Source organism: Salvelinus fontinalis, chromosome 20 (assembly GCF_029448725.1).
Source record: "Salvelinus fontinalis isolate EN_2023a chromosome 20, ASM2944872v1, whole genome shotgun sequence".
Classification (NCBI taxonomy): Eukaryota; Metazoa; Chordata; class Actinopteri; order Salmoniformes; family Salmonidae; genus Salvelinus; species Salvelinus fontinalis.
Window position 1 is genome coordinate 2,139,686 of NC_074684.1, and position 22,588 is coordinate 2,162,273.

Consider the following 22,588-nt stretch of genomic DNA (forward strand, 5'->3'; position numbering starts at 1 on the left):
TGGCGCTCAGTGAGCTGCATCAGGGTATAAGATGCCTGCATACGTAGTATGTACATGCATGCATGATAACGCACAGGAACTTGCTTACTACTGTCCTAAATTGATGTGCCATCGTACTGCAATTCTTCAGAAGATGCTGTGGAAGGGATGGCTAGTCTCGTCCTTTAACCTGTCTGGGCTGCAGGGGCAGTATTGAGTAGCCAGATAAAAGGTGCCCATTTCAAACGGCCTCGTACTCAATTCTTGCTCGTACAATATGCATATTATTATTACTATTGGATAGAAAACACTCTCTAGTTTCTAAAACCGTTTGAATTATATCTGTGAGTCAAACAGAACTCATTTGGCACAAACTTCCTGACAGGAAGTGGAAAGTCTGAAATTGGGGCTCTGTTCTACTTCCTGCCTATAAATGGGCATGATACGTAAGAGTATACGTGCACTTCATAGACCTTCCCCTGGATGTCAAGAGGCGGTCAGAGAAGAAATTTAGTGTTTATCTTGGTCTGAAGTGGAATACAGGCTCTTTGTATGACGTGTCTGTCCATTTCCTGTTTTCTGGAGGCGCGAAAGGGTACTTGGATTTGCCTTCTGTTTAGCTGCCGTTATGGACGACTAATCTCTCCGGCCTTGATTTTATTTGATACATGTGACCATATCATCGTAAAGTATGTTTTTTCAATATAGTTTCATAAGATTATTGAAAATTTTTCGGGAGTTTTGCCGTGTTCCGTTCTCTTCCGTTTGTTGACATGGAGAGCTTTGTGCCACTAGGCTAGCGCGCTTGCTAATTCAAGAGGGAAAATGAACGTTCTAATTCCAAACAACGATTGTTCTTGACAAAGGACACCTTGTCCAACATTCTGATGGAAGATCACCAAAAGTAAGAAACATTTTATGATGCTATTTCATATATCTGTCGTGCATGTGAACTAGTCGTCGGCGCCCAATGTTTGGGTACTCAGCTATACCGAAGCTGGATGTCGTAATGAAGTTATTTTTTAGAATTCTAACACTGCGATTTCATTAAGAACTAATGGATCTATCATTTCCTATACAACATGTATTTTTTTGTTATGTTTATGAATAGCTATTTGGTCAGAATATGTGTGTCAGAAAACGTGTCAGAAAAATATCGTTGCTGTTTAGACGTTGTGGAAAAAGTAGCTAAGTTAGCACAATGTGTAACCACTGATTTCAGCTCTAAATATGCACATTTTCGGACAAAACATAAGTGTATGTATAACCTGATGTTATAGGACTGTCATCTGATGAAGAACATCAAGGTTAGTCAAAAATTATATATCTTTTGCTTGTTTGTTACGATCGCTAACCTTTTGCTACTGGGAAATGGCATGTCTTTCTGGCTATTGTGTTTAGCTAATATAACGCTATATTTTGTTTTCGCTGTAAAACACTTAATAAATCGGAAATATTGGCTGGAATCACAAGATGCCTGTCTTTCATTTGCTGTACACTATGTATTTTTCAGAAATGTTTTATGATGAGTAATTAGGTATTTGACTTTGGTGTCTGTAATTATTATGGCTGCTTTCGGTGCAATTTCTGATTGTAGCTGCAATGTAAACTATGATTTATACCTGAAATATGCACATTTTTCGAGCAAAACATAGATTTATTGAATAACATGTTATAAGACTGTCATCTGATGAAGTTGTTTGTTGATTAATTTGGTTGGTTCTTGGTTAGTTAGGTTGGCTTTGTGCATGCTGCGTGCTGTGAAAAATGTCTGTGCTTTTTTGTATTTGGTGGTGAGCTAACATAAATATACGTGCTGTTTTCGCTGTAAAACATTTTAAAAATCGGACATGTTGGCTGGATTCACAAGATGTGTACCTTTCATTTGCTGTATTGGACTAAAATATATATTTTGAATTTCGCGCCCTGCACTTGAGCTGGCTGTTGTCATAAGTGTACTGACGTCGGGCTTGCAGCCATAAGAAGGATCAGACCCTTTTTAAAATTTTCGCCTAAAATGACATACTCAAATCTAACTGCCTGTAGCTCAGGACCTGAAGCAAGGATATGCATATTCTTGATACCATTTGAAAGGAAACACTGAAGTTTGTGGAAATGCGAAATGAATGTAGGAGAATATAACACTTTAGATCTGGTAAAAGATAATACAAAGAAAGAAACATGCATTTATTTGTATCTTTTTGTACCATCATTTTTGAAATGCAAGAGAAAGGCCATAATTCATTATTCCAGCCCAGGCACAATGTAGATGTTGGCCAATAGAGGGCAGCAGTGTATGTGCAACATTTTAGACTGATCCAATGAACCATTGCATTTCTGTTCAATTTTGTATCAAGACTGCTCAAATGTGCCTAATTGGTTTATTAATAACTTTTCAAGTTCATAACTGTGCACTCTCCTCAAACAATAGCATGGTATTATTTCACTGTAACAGCTACTGTAAATTGGAGAGTGCAGTTAGATTAACAATAATTTAAGCTTTCTGCCAATATCAGATATGTCTATGTCCTGGGATTTTTTTTTCTACTTATAACCTCATGCTAATCGCATTAGCCTACGTTAGCTCAACCGTCCTGTGGAAGGGACACCGATCCCGAAGAAGTGACATCAATAAGGGATAATATCTTTCATAATGTTTTGTACACTGTGTATATTGTCCTAAGAGTTGTGCAAAGTGTATTAGATTCTTTTTCAAAATGATTCACAGCTGTAATGGCTGCCAAAGATGCTTCCGCCATGAAGGCCTATTAACTCTGAAGTGTGAAGACGCATGAAATCCAGATATCTTTGTTTTTCATTCATTTTAAGATTTAAGATTTCATTTAAAGGCTGTAAAATATGAAACCTGTGCAAGAGGTGTGTAGACTTTCACTACACAATGAGCTATGAGCTATCACATACAATGTGATATGTATGCTTACTATCAACAACAGACTGTCAAGCTGGGGATATGCACTGAACTTAAACAAAGATTGGGATATATTAAATAAACAAAGCACGGCTGTTAGTTACTGTAAGGTGGTAATGGTACACTTAATCCTGCCAGGAGCACATTGGGCAAAAGGACGCAGTGCTCCAACATCGCAGTCACGGCTGCATTGAATGAACCGTCTGTAGGCCTATTATTAACTACAGGGTGTGTCGACTGTAATGTAGCCTCGACCGTCATGTAGCCTAACTCTGTACTGACCTGTGCACACAGATCCACTTGGTTTAGTAAGATAATGTCACTACAACTATATTAGCCTACATGACCACATCTCACTGAGCTAGACTGATAATTAAACAAGTTCAACAAACGTTTTAATATTCTCAGTGAAAGTGATAATAATGATAATAATGATACTAATAATGTCAATCTGAGGTAATCAGATCTCTCACTCTCTCTATATATATCTCTCGGTGTTGGGCCACGTTCATACTCTGTTTATGAGGCAGTCTGTTGGCGCATCACTCCTTCGGGATTATACTTGGTAACCACTGATTAAACCGAACAGGAGTTTGTAGCAGCATCTGAATGCTCCCCACAGTGGTTTACCTGCGAGCATGTTTAAACAAACATCCATCCCGAGCAGTTATCCAATCAAATCAAATGTTATTTGTCACATTCGCCGAATACAACAGGTGTAGGTAGACCTTACAGTGAAATGCTTACTTACAAGCCCTTAACCAAATAACAAATAAATAAAAGTAACAAATAATTAAAGAGCAGCAGTAAAATAACAATAGAGAGGCTATATACAGGGGGTACCAGTACAGAATCAGTGTGTGGGGGCACCGGTTAGTCGAGGTTATTGAGATAATATGATCACGTCCAGCGGCCGCGAACGATGGAGGACAGTGATCCCAGGACTCTGTTTGAACAAGCTTCTCTCCTGCTCGTGAATGACTTTATCACGCACTGCCCAACTGACCGTGTTCCTCTCACGGTATTCCTGTTGAATTCGAGGCTATTCGCCCCATTTGATTCTGTTTCTCGGCAGTAGGCCTATAATGTCACCGCTCCTGGGGGCCACAGAGTTATCAAAAGTCGAAATAAGGTTGATTCTTAGACGGGGCCGTACAAGGGGAACTAGAGGAAAGGTTTCCACACGCCGGTAATGGACCGTCGAGTTTGAGTTGTTTGTTCATCATAGTGAAATCTATACCTAGACAGATGTTCCATCTTTTTTTAACCGAGTCGATCCACTTAAAGGTGCCGTCATCATAAGTGGTCTGCCTCACCGCCTGTTTGTTTGCACTTTATAACAGTACAGAGTCATCACTTTATAACTCGCTCATGCATAGGTGGGCCTAATGTGCAACGAAATAGTAAAAAACAACCGTACCCCAACCTCGACGGGGGGAAAAGTTTGTGAGGGTTACAGCACAGTGGAAGGCAGGATGGAGGAACTCTAAGATCCACCTTCACTCTTCTGTTGTCCCCTCTGCAATCCTCCACTGTTAGACGTTTCATTAAGTTCTCTCAATATTCACGGGCTTTCATAATTATGGACACGCATTCACATACATACTGTGTTAATTGCTCATTTCTGAAAGCGTGTTCAGAGTAGGTAGGTTAGGCTGCTAGGCGCTGTCCATGCTGCTGAAGATGTGTTGTGCTCTGGTAGTGCTGAATGGACAGCACACAGAATTAATGTGGGCCCATGCGGCCACACAATTGCGCCATCTCTCTCGCTCTCTCAGTTTGTGTGATCCACATCTCCAAAAGCATTAACCTTACCCACATTAAACCAGCCAGACTACTGTGCTCAGATTTGAAGCCATTACCCAGCTAACAATTCTAGGGAGAAGGAGAGTTTTTCAGTGTCCAGTTTTCCATTAGTTAGGAGAACATTCCATGTATACTGAACAAAAATATCAACACAATGTAAAGTGTTGGTCCCTTTTTTCATGAACTGAAATAAAAGATCCCAGAAATGTGCATTTCTCCTTTGCTAAGATAATCCACCTGACAGGTATGGCATATCAAGAAGCTGATTAAACAGCATGATCATTACACAGGTACACCTTGTGCTGGGGACATTAAAAGGCCACTCTAAAATGTGCAGTTTTGTCACACAACACAATGCCACAGATGTCTCAAGTTTTGAGGGAGTGTGCAATTGGTATGCTGACTGCAGGAATGTCAAACAGACCTGTTGCCAGAGAATTGAATGCTCATTTCTCTACCATAAGCCACCTCCCAACGTCATTTTAGAGAATTTGGCAGTATGTCCAACCGGCCTCAAAACCACAGACCATGTGTAAGAACGCCAGGCCAGGACAGGACCTCCACATCCGGCTTCTTTACCTGCGGGATCGTCTGAGGAGGGAGTATTTCTGTCTGTAATAAATAAAAACTAATTCTGATTGGCTGTGTCTTACAAATGGAGAGCCTACACACAAACAACCCAACACATATGAAGTCAGACAGTTGGAAAGATAGTTCTACACATGTAAGCACACACACATGCACCAATCACACCACTCAGGGGGCTGGAGAGGGGGTGCAAATAGTACCTTAACAGATTTTGGAAGAAACTAGAACAGGCAAATAACCTCTGAGTAAACACACGCACTTATGGTGTGGTATAATGGGGTTTGTACAGGGGCAGACTGGTCTAAACCTACCTAGTTCCAAGGACATTTACTCATCTCCCTCAGTGTTGTTAAAAAGTGTGTGTGTGTGTGTGTGTGTGTGTGTGTGTGTGTGTGTGTGTGTGTGTGTGTGTGTATGTGTGTGTGTACCATAAATACTTTTCTCTCTGAGTAAAATATGCAGTGAAATATTTTACAGCCCAATCAGCCTAAGGAAAATTGTTGAGCCGACCCTCATTAAAGATATTGTGTGTGTGTGTGCCTATGTGTGTGTCAAATAAAATAAAATTGTATTTGTTACATGCGCTGAATACAACGGATGTAGACTTTAACGTAAAAAGGTTTCTTAAGAGTCCTTCCCAATGAGGCAAAGTTTAAAAAATTATAAAAATAGTAACACAACAGGAATAAAATACATAATAATTAAGCTATATATGCAACAATTTCAAAGATTTTATTGAGTTAGTCCTCTCCTCCTTTTCACCCCTGCTCCATCTCTTTATCTGATCACAGAGGGGGATGACAAGGCCTGTTCAATCGAAAGAGAGGAGTTGTCACGCGGGACTAGGTGTGTGAGGAAGAATCAGGCGCAGAGAGCAGAGAGTTCCACAGGGGAAAGTGCACTTTAATAAGGCACAAAAAACAAGCCCACAACACAGGGCACGGAAATAAATGGACCACCCAAAACACAGGGTACCAGGTCTGGAACACGAACACACCTAAATAACGCACACACGTAACACAAGAACAATCCCGCACAAAACAAGGGCGGGTAGACGTACTTAAATAAGGAAGCCAATCAAGCACACAAATAGGCACAGGTGCAACTAATAAGACAAAACAAACAGACAACGAAAAAGGGATCGGTGGCGGCTAGTAGGCCGGTGACTACGACCACCGAGCACCGCCCGAACATGCAGGGGAGCCAACGTGACAGGAGTAGAGTGTGAGTAGGAGGGGAGTGTAGGAGGAAGCATTTGTTTCTACAGAAGCCTACTGTACTAGGCTTCTTATCCTTCACATGACCACAACAGCAACAAAAATAATTGGCCTTAGTTGCTCACTTCAATCTCACCATTGTCAACAGCAGACTAATGTGTATAATAAACCTCTGACGGGATTTAAAAATGAACAAAATCTTAATGTAAATGTATAATATTTAGTCAGTGCCAGGACATATCTTCTTACTAAATTATTTGATTCCTTACTATATTATTCTATTATTTTTACAGATCTATTGTTTGACTGAACCATAACTCTACCTGTCTCCCTTCCCTGCCTGCCGGCCTTACTTGACTGAGCGCTAACAAAACAGCTGTAATGCTTGTCGTGGTTGGAAGAAGAGGAGGACCAATGCGCAGCGTGGTAAATGTCCATATTGTTTTAATACGAATAATGAACACTGAACAAAAACAATAAAACGACAAACGAACACTCCTGTCCGGTGAAACAAAACACAGAACAGAAAAGAATCACCCACCAAACACAATGAAAAACAGGCTACCTAAATATGGCTCCCAATCAGAGACAACGACTGACACCTGCCTCTGATTGAGAACCATACTAGACCCAACACATAGAAATCTACCAACAGAACACAACATAGAAAAACAACATAGAATGCCCACCCCAACTCACGCCCTGACCAAACTAAAATAAAGACATAACAAAGGAACTAAGGTCAGAACGTGACAACAGCAGACACTTCAGATAGAGTTTTTTTTATTATTTCTCAAGATAAGATTTCTTAGATAAAAAATATAAAACATCCTTGCTCCAAAGGACTATGGAATAAATATTATGAAATGCAGCTACTATAAATCTTCTATTCCCTCTTCTTTTTACCACGTCTTGTTTCATGTCCTCTGAACATGCTCCTATGCTGACCGAGCCATACCAACGCCTGTCTTCCATCCCTGTCGGCCTGTCTAAGCCATAAACTTTAATAAAGCCGTTTAGGTAAGTACAAACCTCCATGAGTCTCTGTGCTCCCTCTCCAAAGGAAAACTTTGGGAGCATCTCAGTGGTCTAAAGTACTTTTTGTGCAAATACCTTAAAGTAGTATTGAAGTCATTTTGGGGGGTATCTGTACTTTACTTTGCTATTTATATTTATGGCAACTTTTACTTTCACTTCACTATATTCCTAAAGAATGTACTTTTTACTCCATACCTTTTCCCTGACACCCATTTTGACAGAAAAAATTTACAGAAAAATTGTCCAATTCACACACTTATTAGGAGAACATCCCTGGTCATCCCTACTGCCTCTGATCTGGCGGACTCACTAAACACAAATGCTTGGTTTGTAAATTATGTCTGAGTGTCGGAGTGTGCCTCGGCTATCCGTAAACAAATAAAGAACAAGAAGTTTGTGCCGTCTGGTTTGCTAAATATAAGTTGAAATGATTTATACTTTTACTTTTGATACTTTACATTTTAGCAATTCCATTTACTTATACTTAAGTATATTTAAAACCAAATACTTTTAGACTTTAACTCAAGTAGTATTTTACTGGGTGACTTTCAATTTTACTTGAGTCATTTTCTATTAGGGTATCTTTACTTTTACTCAAGTATGACAATTGAGTACTTTTTCCACCACTGGAGCATCTCAATAGTATAAATAAAGTATCTCTCTCTCCTTGTCTCCTCTCCTTCATCTTTACTGGTCTGAAAACAGAAAGCAACATGGTGGATGACTACGAGGAATATGCGTTCTCCTGTCACCTGTCACCAGACACCTGTCAAATGGAGAAAAGGAGACGAAGGGAGGAAGCCACTTCAGACTATTGATATTCACCCAATCGCTTGCTCAGTGCAATTATGTTTTTACACACATTTTTATTTATTTTTATTTCACCTTTTATTTAACCAGGTAGGCCAGTTGAGAACAAGTTCTCATTTACAACTGCGACCTGGCCAAGATAAAGCAAAGCAGTGCAACAAAAACAACAGAGTTACACATGGGATAATCAAACATCCAGTAAATAACACAATAGAAAAAATCTATATACAGTGTGTACAAATGTAATACGATTAGGGAGGTAAGGCAATAAATAGGCCGAAATAATTACAATTTAGCATTAACACTGGAGTGATAGATGTGCAGATGATGATGTGCAAGTAGAGATACTGGAGTGCAAAAGAGCAAAAATAAATAACAATATGGGGATGAGGTAGTTGGGTGGGCTATTTACAGATGGGCTGTGTACAGATGCAATGATCGGTAAGCTGCTCTGACAGCTGATGCTTAAAGTTAGTGAGGGAGATATAAGTCTCCAGCTTCAGGGATTTAAAAAAAATTAGTTCCTGTCATTGGCAGCATAGAACTGGAAGGAAAGGCGGCCAAAGGAGCAGTGAAATATACCTGCTGGAGTGCGTGCTATGGGTGGGTGTTGCTATGGTGACCAGTGAGCTGAGATAAGGCGGGGCTTTACCTAGCAAAGAATTATAGATGACCTGGAGCCAGTGGGTTTGGCGTCGAATATGAGCGAGGGCCAGCCAACGAGAGCATACAGGTCACGGTGGTGGGTAGTATTTGGGGCTTTGGTGACAAAACGGATGGCACTGTGATAGACTACATCCAATTTGCTGAGTAGAGTGTTGGAGGCTATTTTGTAGATGACATCGCCAAAGTCAAGGATCGGTAGGATAGTCAGTTTTACGAGGGTATGTTTAGCAGCATGAGTGAAGGATGCTTTGTTGCGAAATAGGAAGCCGATTCTAGATTTAATGTTGGATTGGAGATGCTTAATGTGAGTCTGGAAGGAGAGTTTACAGTCTAACCAGACACCTAGGTATTTGCAGTTATTCTAAGTCAGAACCATCCAGACTAGTGATGCTACCATCCAGACTAGTGATGCCATATAAGTACCTATATACTTATATGGAATACAGTACAACTAAAGGGGTCTGTATTGAAAACATGCCCACATCAGGGGAAACCTGTTTAAGCAATCCCTAGCGGCTCCTGAGTGGTGCAGCGGTCTAAGGCACTGCATCTCAGTGCTAGAGGTGTCACTACAGACCCTGGTTCGATTCCAGGCTGTAACACAATCGGCCGTGATTGGGTCTCATAGGGCGGCGCACAATTGGCCCAGCGTAGTCTGGGTTAGGGTTAGGCCGGGTTAGGCCGTCATTGTAAATAAGAATTTGTTCTAAACTGACTTGCCTAGTTAAATAAAATGTAATTAAAAAGAGTCTGGGCTGCTCAGTCCTGGCCCTGGGGGTCTGCCGTCCTGTGGGTAGTCACTCTGGCCTTGCCCTAACACACCCGAAACCAATAATGAATGTTTCACTAAGATCGAGAGTGCGGTGTGTTGGGTTGGGGCACTGAAGGGTGGTGGGGCACTGCAGGATGGTAGGCCCCTAGGGATAGGACGGGGTGATCCAGCTACATTGTGTGCAAGTAAAAATAAAGTACTATTAGTCCCATGAGATTAACTATATGGAGGATTTGCTCTTTCTGTGTGTTAATGTTTATTTGAGGTGACTGTGTTTTTTTTTTTAAACCTTTCCCTTGGAAATAAAAAAAATGAAAGGTGTGAACTGGGAAGGAAATTGTGTTGGGAGAGAGTTGAGTTATTGACTAGACTGGTGGGGGTCGGGCGTGCAGGCGGCTCGGGCTGACTGGTTGGTCTGGCTGAAATTTGATATAGAGGATGTCTCAATAAAGACAATGAAAAGTCTTTGTGATTTTACAAGAGTTGTTCATTTGTTATTAATCACTTAAACATATCTGATAATAATCTCTTACCTAGCTTGAAGACTGTGGGCATTTTTGCTTACTTTTTGTTCCAAATGGAGTCAGAATATTGGATTGTGTAAAAATGTAGGAAATGAGCTTAAGATGGCCAAACATTTCCGGGGGAGGACACCCAGACCCCCTGTCAGGTTATGTCCACCCCACTTCTAAAACCGAAGGGGCGCGCCCCTGTTATTCATGACTGTGGGGAGTCTTCTTTTAGTTTCTCTTTCTAACTCCAGCCTTGTAGACAACATTTACTCTGCCTGCTGTCTTTCACACAATACAATCACACAAACAAATTTGAGTTGATTCTGACATTGCCTTACCTCCTCCTCCTGCCTGGTCTCAAGGACTCAATGTGATTTATTGCCATTTATTTAACTGTAACTGTGAAAACTCTGTTTCAACATGGTTTGTGTTGTAGTCACGACAGACAAAGACATGTAGTTAAGCAAACTGTACTATTCATGTTGTTAACCAGCACATCAAGTACATGAAGACTGTAAGTAACAATTGGTTTCCATTTCCTGCGTAACATCAATGGACTAATGGGCCAGTTTCCCATTAGTCCAGTCCTGGTTCAAAGGAGAATGTCCATTTAAAGTGCTTTCAATACAGGACTAGGCATAATCAGCGGCCAGGAAACTGGCCCTGATTAACAGAAAAACACTTGGCAAAGATGTGTTGTAAAAGTTGTGTATCACTGCCCTCTGCTGGCTCAAGAAGTCTCTGACATGATGAGCTACTCTCAAACGCTCTGAATTAATCAATATGACCAGTAGGTGGAAGCAACATGCTTTCTATATAATTGACATGGCCAGACTTCTGGTGCCAGACCAAAACCCCTTTATTTTACATGCAGGGTTTCCATATTAGGATAACAACAGACTCAGCCTGTAAGGCAACTCCTGCTGAGACTGATGCTGTTTTTATATGGATACAATATTCATGGATGCCATATTCATGAAGTTAGGAACCAATATACACAGTCAGTTAGGAAAGCAAAGGCTAGCTTTTTTAAACAGAAATTGTAATTATGTAGCACAAACTCCTAAAAGTCCATGGAGAATAAGAGCACCTCCTCCCAAATGTCCACTGCACTGAGGCTAGGAAACACTGTCACCACCGATGCATCTGAATTTCAATAAGCATTTTTCTACGGCTGGCCATGCTTTCCATCTGGCTACCCCGCTTTGCCCAAGCCCCCCCCCCGAGTTCAGTGTGTCAAATCGGAGGGCCTGTTGTCTGGACCTCTGGCAGTCTCTATAGGGGTGCCACAGGGTTCAATTCTCGGGCCGACACTTTTCTCTATATACATCAATGATGTCGCTCTTGCTGCTGGTGATTCTCTGATCCACCTTTACGCAGATGACACCATTCTGTATACTTTGGACACTGTGTTAACAAACCTCCAGACAAGCTTCAATGCCATACAACACTCCTTCTGTGGAATTAGCTTGGGAAACCGACAGATTAATGACGTTACAATGCCATATTGACTAATTCACCTTTTATTTAACCAGGTAGGCCAGTTGAGAACAAGTTCTCATTTACAACTGCGACCTGGCCAAGATAAAGCAAAGCAGTGTGACACAAACGACAACACATGGAATAAACAAACGTACAGTCAATAACACAATAGAAAAAGTCTATATACAGTGTGTGCAAATGGCGTAACGGAGGTAAGGCAATAAATAGGCCATAGTAGCGAAGTAATTACAATTCAGCAAATTAACACTGGAGTGATAGATGTGCAGATAATGATGTGCAAGTAGAAATACTGGTGTGCAAAAGAGCAAAAAGTAAATGATTCAGGTCTAGTATGATTGAGGCAAAATAAATAGCTAAGTTTAGCCAACTTTTGGCCAGCTCTCTCTCTAACGGTACATCAACTGGCGAAAGCTCATTTACTTATTTAACAGGACAAAAAAAGGCTACAAAACATTTCCATATTAACAACAGCTGTTAGATAGTAATAATAGCCACCTCTCTGACAGATAACTATAGACTAGAGCTGACCTGGCTGTGGTAGCTACTAGCTAGCGTAGCTTATTCATTCACCTCAGTCGAGAGGGGATGAAGCATTAGCTAACGCTACATGTCAGTTACAATACTAGCTCAGCACTGCGAATAAACACAAGTTACGTTTTTTTCTGTTAAGTTAAACAGCAGTTACCTTGCCAGCTACATCAGTCAACTAAAGAGTTGCCAGTTTCTGCTCTGCTTGCTTTTACAACTCTGTGAAAGAGCGCAATACTTACACACTGAACTATGCTCAATTCTCCCGTGCTGGTCCAGCCAGCCTTCCAGAAGCTTTCCCTCCACACAGACTGCCACCACAGCTCTGTGGTGTCCACACGGTCCAAAATCCCTGTGGCTGAACACTCCAAACAGCCTATGCAACCACCTGGAGGTGTTCGCTTGGTCCTAAAGCAGTTGGTAATAAAACTGGGGGGCGGTGACACAAAAATGCAATTTCAGAATGTGGGAGGGACATGACCCCCTTGTCCCCAGTGAAAGTGTATTATACAAACACACATACACACACACAAACACTGATTTTAAATAAACCTGCACCAGAACAGTGTGATTGTGAAGAAATTGTAATAACTTTTAATCCCAACAGACCAAAAGCTGACGTATTAAAATGAGCCTGTGTCACTTGCAGCTCTAATACAATGACTGAAATCTCTTAAGATTATCCTGCACTGCTTGTTGGCTTTTTTATACTTTTTTAAAATGTCACCTTTATTTAACCAGGTAGGCTAGTTGAGAACAAGTTCTCATTTACAACTGCGACCTGGTCAAGATAAAGCAGTGCGACACAAACAACAACAGAGTTACCCATGGAATAAGCAAGCGTACAGTCATTAACACAATAAAAAATGTAAAAAGTCTATATACAGTGTGTGCAAATGGCGTGAGGAGGTAAGGCAATAAATAGCCCATAGTAGCGGAGTAATTATATTTTAGCAAATTAACACTGGAGTGATAGATGAGCAGATAACGATATGCAAGTAGAAATACTGGTGTGCAAAAGAGCAGAAAAGTAAATTAAAAACAATATGGGGATGAGGTAGGTAGATTAGGTGGGCTATTTACAGATGGGCTATGTACAGCTGCAGCGATCGGTTAGCTGCTCAGATAGCTGATGTTTAAAGTTAGTGAGGGAAATTTTTGCAATTCGTTCCAGTCATTGGCAGCAGAGAACTGGAAGGAAAGGCGGCCAAAAGATGTATTGGCTTTGGGGATGACCATTGAGATATACCTGCTGGAGTGTGTGCTACGGGTGGGTGTTGTTATCGTGACCAGTGAGCTGACATAAGGCAGAGCTTTACCTAGCATAGACTTATAGATGACCTGGAGCCAGTGGGACAGGTGATGAATATGTAGCGAGGGCCAGCCGACTAGAGCATACAGGTTGCAGTGGTGGGTGGTATAAGGGGCTTTGGTGACAAAACGGATGGCACTGTGATAGACTGCATCCAATTTGCTGAGTAGAGTACGGGAAGCTATTTTGTAACTGACATCGCCGAAGTCGAGGATCGGTAGGATAGTCAGTTTTACGAGGGTATGTTTGGCGGCGTGAGTGAAGGAGGCTTTGTTGCGAAATAGGAAGCCAATTCAATATTTCATTTTGGATTGGAGATCTTTAATATGAGTCTGGAAGGAGAGTTTACAGTCTAGCCAGACACCTAGGTATTTATAGTTGTCCACATATTCTAAGTCAGAACCGTCCAGAGTAGTGATGCTCGTTGGGCGGGCAGGTGCGGGCAGCGAACGGTTGAAAAGCATGCATTTGGTTTTACTAGAGTTTAAGAGCAGTTGGAGGCTACGGAAGGAGAGTTTTATGGCATTGAAGCTCGTTTGGAGGTTAGTTAACCTCTGGAACGAGCCTGTGGTTTTCTGACCATAACGCGCAAACCAATGGCGGTTTTTGGTTATAAAACTAATCTTTATCGAATTTTTTTATTTTTATTGTGTAACTGGGAGTCTCGTGAGTGCAAACATCCGAAGTTTATCAAAAGTAAGCAATTATTTTATTGCTTTTATGACTTTCGTGACCAAGCTAATTTGCGGCTAGCTGTTTTTACTGTTTTGTCTAGTGATTGATAAACTCACAAACGCTTGGATTGCTTTCGCTGTAAAGCATATTTTCAAAATCTGACACGATAGGTGGATTAACAACAAGCTAAGCTGTGTTTTGGTATATTTCACTTGTGATTTCATGATTTATAAATATTTTATATTTTTTGAATTTGGTCATGCAATAAAATGCAAATGAATTACTTAAAAATCATACAATGTGATTTTCTGGATTTTTGTTTTAGATTCCGTCTCTCACAGTTGAAGTGTACCTATGATAAAAAGTGACAGACCTCTACATGCTGTGTAAGTAGGAAAACCTGCAAAATCAGCAGTGTACCAAATACTTGTTCTCCCCACTGTATACAGAGAAAAGAGTCGGCTAGAGAATTGAACCCTGTGGTACCCCCATAGAGACTGCCAGAGGTACGGACAACAGGCCCTCCGATTTGACACACTGAACTCTGTCTGAGAAGGAGTTGGTGAACCAGGCAAGGCAGTCATTTGAGAAACCAAGGCTGTTGAGTCTGCCGATAAGAATATGGTGATTGACAGAGTTGAAAGCCTTGGTTTAGTTCCTTGAGTGTGGCTAAGGTGCACACATGACCAGCTCGGAAACCGGATTGCACAGCGGAGAAGGTACGATGGGATTCAAAATGGTCAGTGATCTGTTTATAAACTTGGCTTTCGAAGACTTTAGAAGGGCAGGATGGATATAGGTCTATAACATTTTGGGTCTAGAGTGTCACCCCCTTTGAAGAGGGGGATGACCGCGGCAGCTTTCCAATCTTTAGGGATCTCAGACGATACGAAAGAGAGCTTGAACAGACTGCTAATAGGGGTTGCAACAATGGCGGCGGATCATTTTAGAAAGAGAGGGTCCAGATTGTCTAGCCCAGCTGATTTGTATGGGTCCAGGTTTTGCAGCTCTTTCAGAACATCTGCTATCTGGATTTGTTTGAAGGAGAAGCTGGGGAGGCTTGGGGAAGTAGCTGCGGGGGGTACGGAGCTGTTTGCCATGGTTGGGGTAGCCAGGAGGAAAGCACGGCCAGCCGTAGAGAAATGCTTATTGAAATTCTCGATTATCATGGATTTATCAATGGTGACAGTGTTACCTAGCCTCAGTGCAGTGGGCAGCTGGGAGGAGGTGCTCTTATTCTCCATGGACTTTACAGTGTCCCAAAACGTTTGGGAGTTAGAGCTACAGGATGCAAATTTCTGTTTGAAAAAGCTTGTCTTTACTTTCCTGACAGACTGCGTGTATTGGTTACTGACTTCCCTGAAAAGTTGCATAACGCTGGGACTGTTCGATGCTAGTGCAGTCTGCCACAGGATGTTTTTGTGCTGGTCGAGGGCAGTCAGGTCTGTAGTGAACCAAGGGCTATATCTGTTCTTAGTTCTACATTTTTTGAAAGGGGCATGCTTTTTTAAGATGGTGAGGAAATTACTTTTAAAGAACAACTCGACTGACCGGATGAGGTCAATATCCTTCCAGGATACCTGGGCAAGGTCGATTAGAAAGGCCTGCTCGCAGAAGTGTTTTAGGGAGCGTTTGACAGTGATGAGGGGTAGTCGTTTGACCGCGGACCCATAGTGGATGCAGGCAATGAGGCAGCGATCGCTGAGATCCTGACTGAAAACAGCAGAGGTGTATTTGGAGGGCAAGTTGGTCAGGATGATATCTATGAGGGTGCCCATGTTTACGGATTTAGGGCTGTACCTGGTAGGTTCCTTGATAATTTGTGTAAGATTGAGGGCATCTAGTTTAGATTGTAAGACTGCCGGGGTGTTAAGCATATCTCAGTTTAGGTCACCGAACAGAACGGACTCTGAAGATAAATGGGGGGGCAATCAATTCACATATGGTGTCCAGGGCACAGCTGGGTGCTGAGGGGGGTCTATAACAGGCGGTAACAGTTAGAGACTTATTTCTGGAGAGATTCCTTTTTTTAAGTAGAAGCTCGAACTGTTTGGGCATAGACCTGGAATGTATGACGGAACTTTGCAGGCTATCTCTGGAGTAGATTCCAACTCCTCCCCCTTTAGCAGTCCTATCTTGACGGAAACTGTTGTAGTTGGGTATGGAAATCTCAGTATTTTTGGTGGCCTTCCTAAGCCAGGATTCAGACACGGTAAGGACATCAGGGTTGGCGGAGTGTGCTAAAGCAGTGAGTAAAACAAACTTAGGGAGGAGCCTTCTGATGTTAACATGCATGAAACCAAGGCTTTTTCGGTTACAGAAGTCAACAAATGAGAGTGCCTCGGGACACGCAGGGCCTGGGTTAACCTCCACATCACCCAAGGAACAGTGGAGGAGTAGGATGAGGGTACGGCTAAAAGCTATCAAAACTGGTCTTCTAGTGCGTTGGGGACAGAGAATAAAAGGAGCAGATTTCTGGTCGTGGTAGAATAGAATCAGGGCATAATGTACAGACAGGGGTATGGTGGGGTGCAGGTACAGTGGAGGTAAACCCAGGCACTGAGTGATGATAAGAGAGGTTGCATCTCTAGATGCGTTAGTTATGCTGAGTGCGGTCACCGCATGTGTGGGAGATGGGACAAAAGAGTTATCTGAGGCATGTTGAGTGGGACTAGGGGCTCTGCAGTAAACTAAAACAATGATAACTATCCTAAACAACAGTATACAAGGCATATTGACATTTGAGAGAGACATAAAGCGAGGCATAAAGCAATCACAGGTGTTGATTGGGAGAGCTAGCTAAGACAACAACGGGTAAGACAACAACAGCTAATCAGCTAAGACAACAACAACAGGTAAAATGGCGATGGATGGGCAGAGAGGGTCAGTTAACTACACACAGGGCCTGAAAATAATAAACAAAATGGAATACCGTGATTAATGAACAGTCCAGCAGGCATCAGCTATGTAGCCAAGGGATCATAGGGTCCAGTGAACAGCAATAGATGGAACAGGGAACCCGCGAGGTAGTCGTTACTACGCTAGCAAGCCGGAGACACGGCGTTTAAAGTTAGCAGGACGGGGTTAGTAGAAGCATCTGCTCCAACGTCCGGGAAAAGGCCAGTTGAGGGCACAGTGGATTGAGTTCCGTCGGCAGACCAGTCGTGGTGGTACGGTAAGGGGCGCCGTGTCGACAAAGGGTCCTGGCCAGATGGCAAAAGAGGTATTGTAGTTGTAGTAATTTTGTTTGCTAGCCGGGAGATGCGCCTGACTCGTGGCTAACTGGTGCTAGCTTCGGGGCAGGGGCTTTAGCCACTATAGCCACTCGGTAGCAGCTAGCTAGCAGCAATGATCCGATGCAATGGTCCAGAGTTTACGGCAAGGATCTGGTGTAGTAGTGGATTCTAGCCATGTTGGGGTAGAGTCCAGGAGGCATTAGCTGTGTAGCAGAGTGATCACTGAGTAGGCCGGGAGGTGGGCCTGGCTCAGAGCTCGCTTCGGGGCTGGGTCACTCGGTGGCAGCTAGCTAGCTGTGATGATCAGGAGTAATGGTCCAGGGCTTACGGCAGGAATCCGGCGTTGTAGTGGAGAAAGCAGTCCGATACTGGCAGGCTGGCAAGCATTATCCAGGCTAAAAAAACGTCTGGTGTCTGTGCGGAACGTAAAGGCCGCTAGCAGTGGCTGACAATGACTAAATAGCTAGTAGCTGATGGCTAGCTGCTGATGGAGGTTCTGGCTATAAGGTCAGTCTCTTTTGTGTAACTGTGTAGTGTGTAGTGTCTTGTGTTATTGTTTTTTGTCTTCTCAGTCAAATCCTGTTCTGCTCTGGTCAAGCCTCTGAACACCTCAACTCATGGCTCATACTGTCACGTTCTGACCATAGTTCTTGTGTGTTGTGCTTGTTTTAGTGTTGGTCAGGACGTGAGCTGGGTGGGCATTCTATGTTGTGTGTCTAGTTTGTCTGTTTCTATGTTTGGCCTAATATGGTTCTCAATCAGAGGCAGATGTTTTGTGTTGTCTCTGATTTGGAATCATATATAGGTGGCTTGTTTTGTGTTGGGGATTGTGGATGGTTGTTTCCTGTCTCTGTGTTTTCGCTGCACCAGATAGGGCTGTTTCGGTTTGCCACGTTTTGTTATTTTGTCATTGTTGTATGTGTTCCCATTTTCGTTTGAAATTAAACATGTTGAACACGAGCTACGCTGCGTCTTGGTCCGATCCCTGTTACACCTCCTCTTCAGACAAAGAGGACGAAGGCTGCCGTTACACATACCCTCATTTAATCACTGCTTTGATCCCTTTCCAACACTGTAAGTAGCTTCTCATTCCCATTCCCCATAATATTGTAATATAAATGTCTTTATTAAATGCTTTAGCCTGTCTGGCTCTGGCGTTCCGCCAGCGGAACACCTCCCACTTTCCACTGAAAAGGCAGAGCGTGAAATTCAAAATATATTTTTTTGAAATATTTAACTTTCACACATTAACAAGTCCAATACAGCAAATGAAAGGTACACATCTTGTGAATCCAGCCAACATGTCCGATTTTTAAAATGTTTTACAGCGAAAACAGCACGTATATTTATGTTAGCTCACCACCAAATACAAAAAAGGACAGACATTTTTCACAGCACAGGTAGCATGCACAAAGCCAACCTAACTAACCAAGAACCAACCAAACTAACCAACAAACAACTTCATCAGATGACAGTCTTATAACATGTTATTCAAAAAATCTATGTTTTGTTCGAAAAATGTGCATATTTAAGGTATAAATCATAGTTTACATTGCAGCTACAATCAGAAATTGCACCGAAAGCAGCCAGAATAATTACAGACACCAACGTCAAATAACTAAATACTCATCATAAAACATTTCTGAAAAATACATAGTGTACAGCAAATGAAAGACAAGCATCTTGTGAATCCAGCAAATATTTCCGATTTCTTAAGTGTTTTACAGCGAAAACACAATATAGCGTTATATTAGCTTACCACAATAGCCAGAAACACAAGCCATTCCCCAGTAGCAAAAGTTAGCGATCGTAACAAACCAGCAAAATATATATAATTTTTGACTAACCTTGATAAGCTTCATCAGATGACAGTCCTATAACATCAGGTTATACATACACTTATGTTTTGTTCGAAAATATGCATATTTAGAGCTGAAATCAGTGGTTATACATTGTGCTAACGTAGCATCTTTTTCCCACAACGTCCGGATATTTTTCTGACACTTTTTCTGACACACATATTCTGACCAAATAACTATTCATAAACATAACTAAAAAATACATGTTGTATAGGAAATGATAGATACACTAGTTCTTAACCTGTTGAGGCTGGGGGCGCTGTTGTCGCTATTTATGGTAATCGTGTAATTTTTGAAACGGCTTCCTACAAAATTCTTGATCGTACAATATGCATATTATTATTATTATTGGATAGAAAACAGTCTATAGTTTCTATAGGAGTAGAAATTTTGTCTCTAAGTGGAACAGAACCCATTCTACAGCAATTTCCCTGACATGGAGTCAGATTTCAGAAATTTTGGCCACTGTTCTGGAGTCAGTTTTAAAGCCAATGTTATTCCTATGAGTATACGGACACTGCTTACGTCTTCCCCTGGATGCCTTTACGTGATGACGATTTGAATGGGGTCGATTGCGCGTTCACAGGCACTATAAATTAAAAAACCCTGTAGCTAGTCACTCTTTTGGAGCTGCGTCATGCGCCTGGAGGACACCGACCCGCACCTGTTCCAAGCATTAGTGTTGGGAGTAATCTTTCTCCGGTCATGTTAAGACTCGTTATAGGAGTTAAAAACATCATAAGGTAGTTAATTTAAAGCGTTTTATAGCAATTTATATCTGTTTAGTGCGATTTTGGGACATTTATTTCTGAAACGCTGTGAATCGCTGGGCACGCTTCCAGTTCATGCTGAACGCAGTTGGCATTTCCACATGGCAAGAGGACAGCTTTCCACCAAAAGACGATTAGACCCAAGAAAGGATCCTTTGCCCAAGATACTGATGGAAGAACAGCTCAAAGTAGGAAATTTTTATTATGATAAATCGTGTTTCTGTCGAAAAATGTTAGTGGCTTAGGACGCCATGTTTTTTGACGTAGCTTCGCTTGGCGCAAACTGTATTGAAAAGTAAGGATAATTTAAAAAATGTAATTCCGCGATTGTATTAAGAATTAAATTGTCTATCAATCGCTGTCCACCCTATATTTTTTAGTCACGTTTATGAGTATTTATGTATATGAGTAGATCACTGTCTAATATGGCGCACTGACATTTTCTCACCAGCTGGGCTACTTTCCCCATTGTCTAACCATGATTTTGGTGGCTAAATATGCACATTTTCGAACAAACTGTATATGCATGTTGTAATGTGATGTTACAGGGGTGTCATCTGAAGAATTCTGAGAAGGTTAGTGAAAAAAATAATATATTTTGTTGATGTTTACGTTATTGCTCACTTTGGCTATAATTAATGCTGGGGTAATGTTTGCACATGTGCTATGCTAATATAACGATTTATTGTGTTTTCGCTGTAAGACACTTAGAAAATCTGAAATATTGTCTGTATTCACAGGATCTGTGTCTTTCGATTAGTGTATGCTGTATATTTTTACGAAATGTTTGATGATTAGTAAGTAGGTAAACACGTTGCTCTATGTAGTTATTCTAGTCCATTTGTGACGGTGGGTGCAATTGTAACCTATGCCATCTACCTGAAATATGCACATTTTTCTAACAAAACCTATCCCATACCATAAATATGTTATCAGACTGTCATCTGATGAGATTTTTTCTTGGTTAGGGGCTATAAATATCTTAGTTTAGCCGAATTGGTGATAGCTACTGGTGTTGGTGGACAAATAAAAGATGGTGGATTATGCTAATGTGTTTAGCTAATAGATTTACATCTTTACATATTGTGTCTTCCCTGTAAAACATTTTAAAAATCGGACATGTTGGCTGGATTCACAAGATCTGTGTCTTTCATTAGCTGTATTGGACTTTAATGTGTGAAAGTTAAATATTTTAAAAAAATATTTTTTTTGAATTTCGCGGCTCTGCCTTTTCAGTGGGGGTGGGGGGGAGTGCCGCTAGCGGCACCCTCATCCTAGACAGGTTAATGCAATCGCCGTGTTAAAATTCTAAAAATAACTTCATTACGACATCCAGCTTAGGTATAGCGAGAGAGTACCCAAAAGCTGGGCGCAAACGACTAGCACAACATATTCGACAGATATATGAAATAGCATCATAAAATGTGTCCTACTTTTGCTGATCTTTCATCAGAATTTAGCATGCACACTTGCCAAGTGGCGCAAATCTCTCCATCGTAAACAAACTCAGAGAACGGAACACGGCAAAACAAAACAAAAATCAATAATCTGATTAAACTATATTGAAAAAACATACTTTACGATGATATTGTCACATGTATCAAATAAAATCAAAGCCGGAGATATTAGTCATCCATAACGACAGCTTATCAGAAGGCAAATCCAGGTCCCTGCTCGCACTCTCCAGAAAACAGGAAACTGGTGACACGTCATGCCAAGAGCTATAATTCGAGCCCAGATCAAGTTACACACTCAATTTCTTCTCTCACTGCTTGTCGACATCTAGTGGAAGACGTATGAAGTGCATCTAAACTAATAAATATCAAGGACTTTAATAGGCAGCCCCTAGAAGAGTGCATCGATTTCAGATTTTCCACTTCCTGTCAGGAAGTTTGCTGCAAAAGGAGTTCTGTTTTACTCACAGATATAATTCAAACGGTTTTAGAAACTAGAGAGTGTTTTCTATCCAATAATAATATGCATATTGTACGAGCAAGAATTGAGTACGAGGCCGTTTAAATTAGACACGATTTTCCCCCAAAGTGAAAACAGCGCCCTCTGTCCTCAACAGGTTTTAACCTGCGCCAAGAAAGGTGGGTCCTTTTCTTTACTAGATTCAAATTCACCTTGTCATACTGCCCAGGATCAAAGAACATCAAAGCCGATGCCCTGTCCCAACTCCACAATTCAGGAGAGGTTCCTGTCCTGAGTGATCCCATCATAATGCCCTTCCGAATCGTTGCCCCATGCTCTGGGACGTAGACGTGGACCTCCACTAGGCTCTGGAGAGGGAACCCGCAACGGCTACCTGTTCTCTGGAGTGCACCTACGCTCCCACGGAGGTAAGGGTTTGGCTTTTAACCTGCGTGCACAAATCCCTTGCTGCTG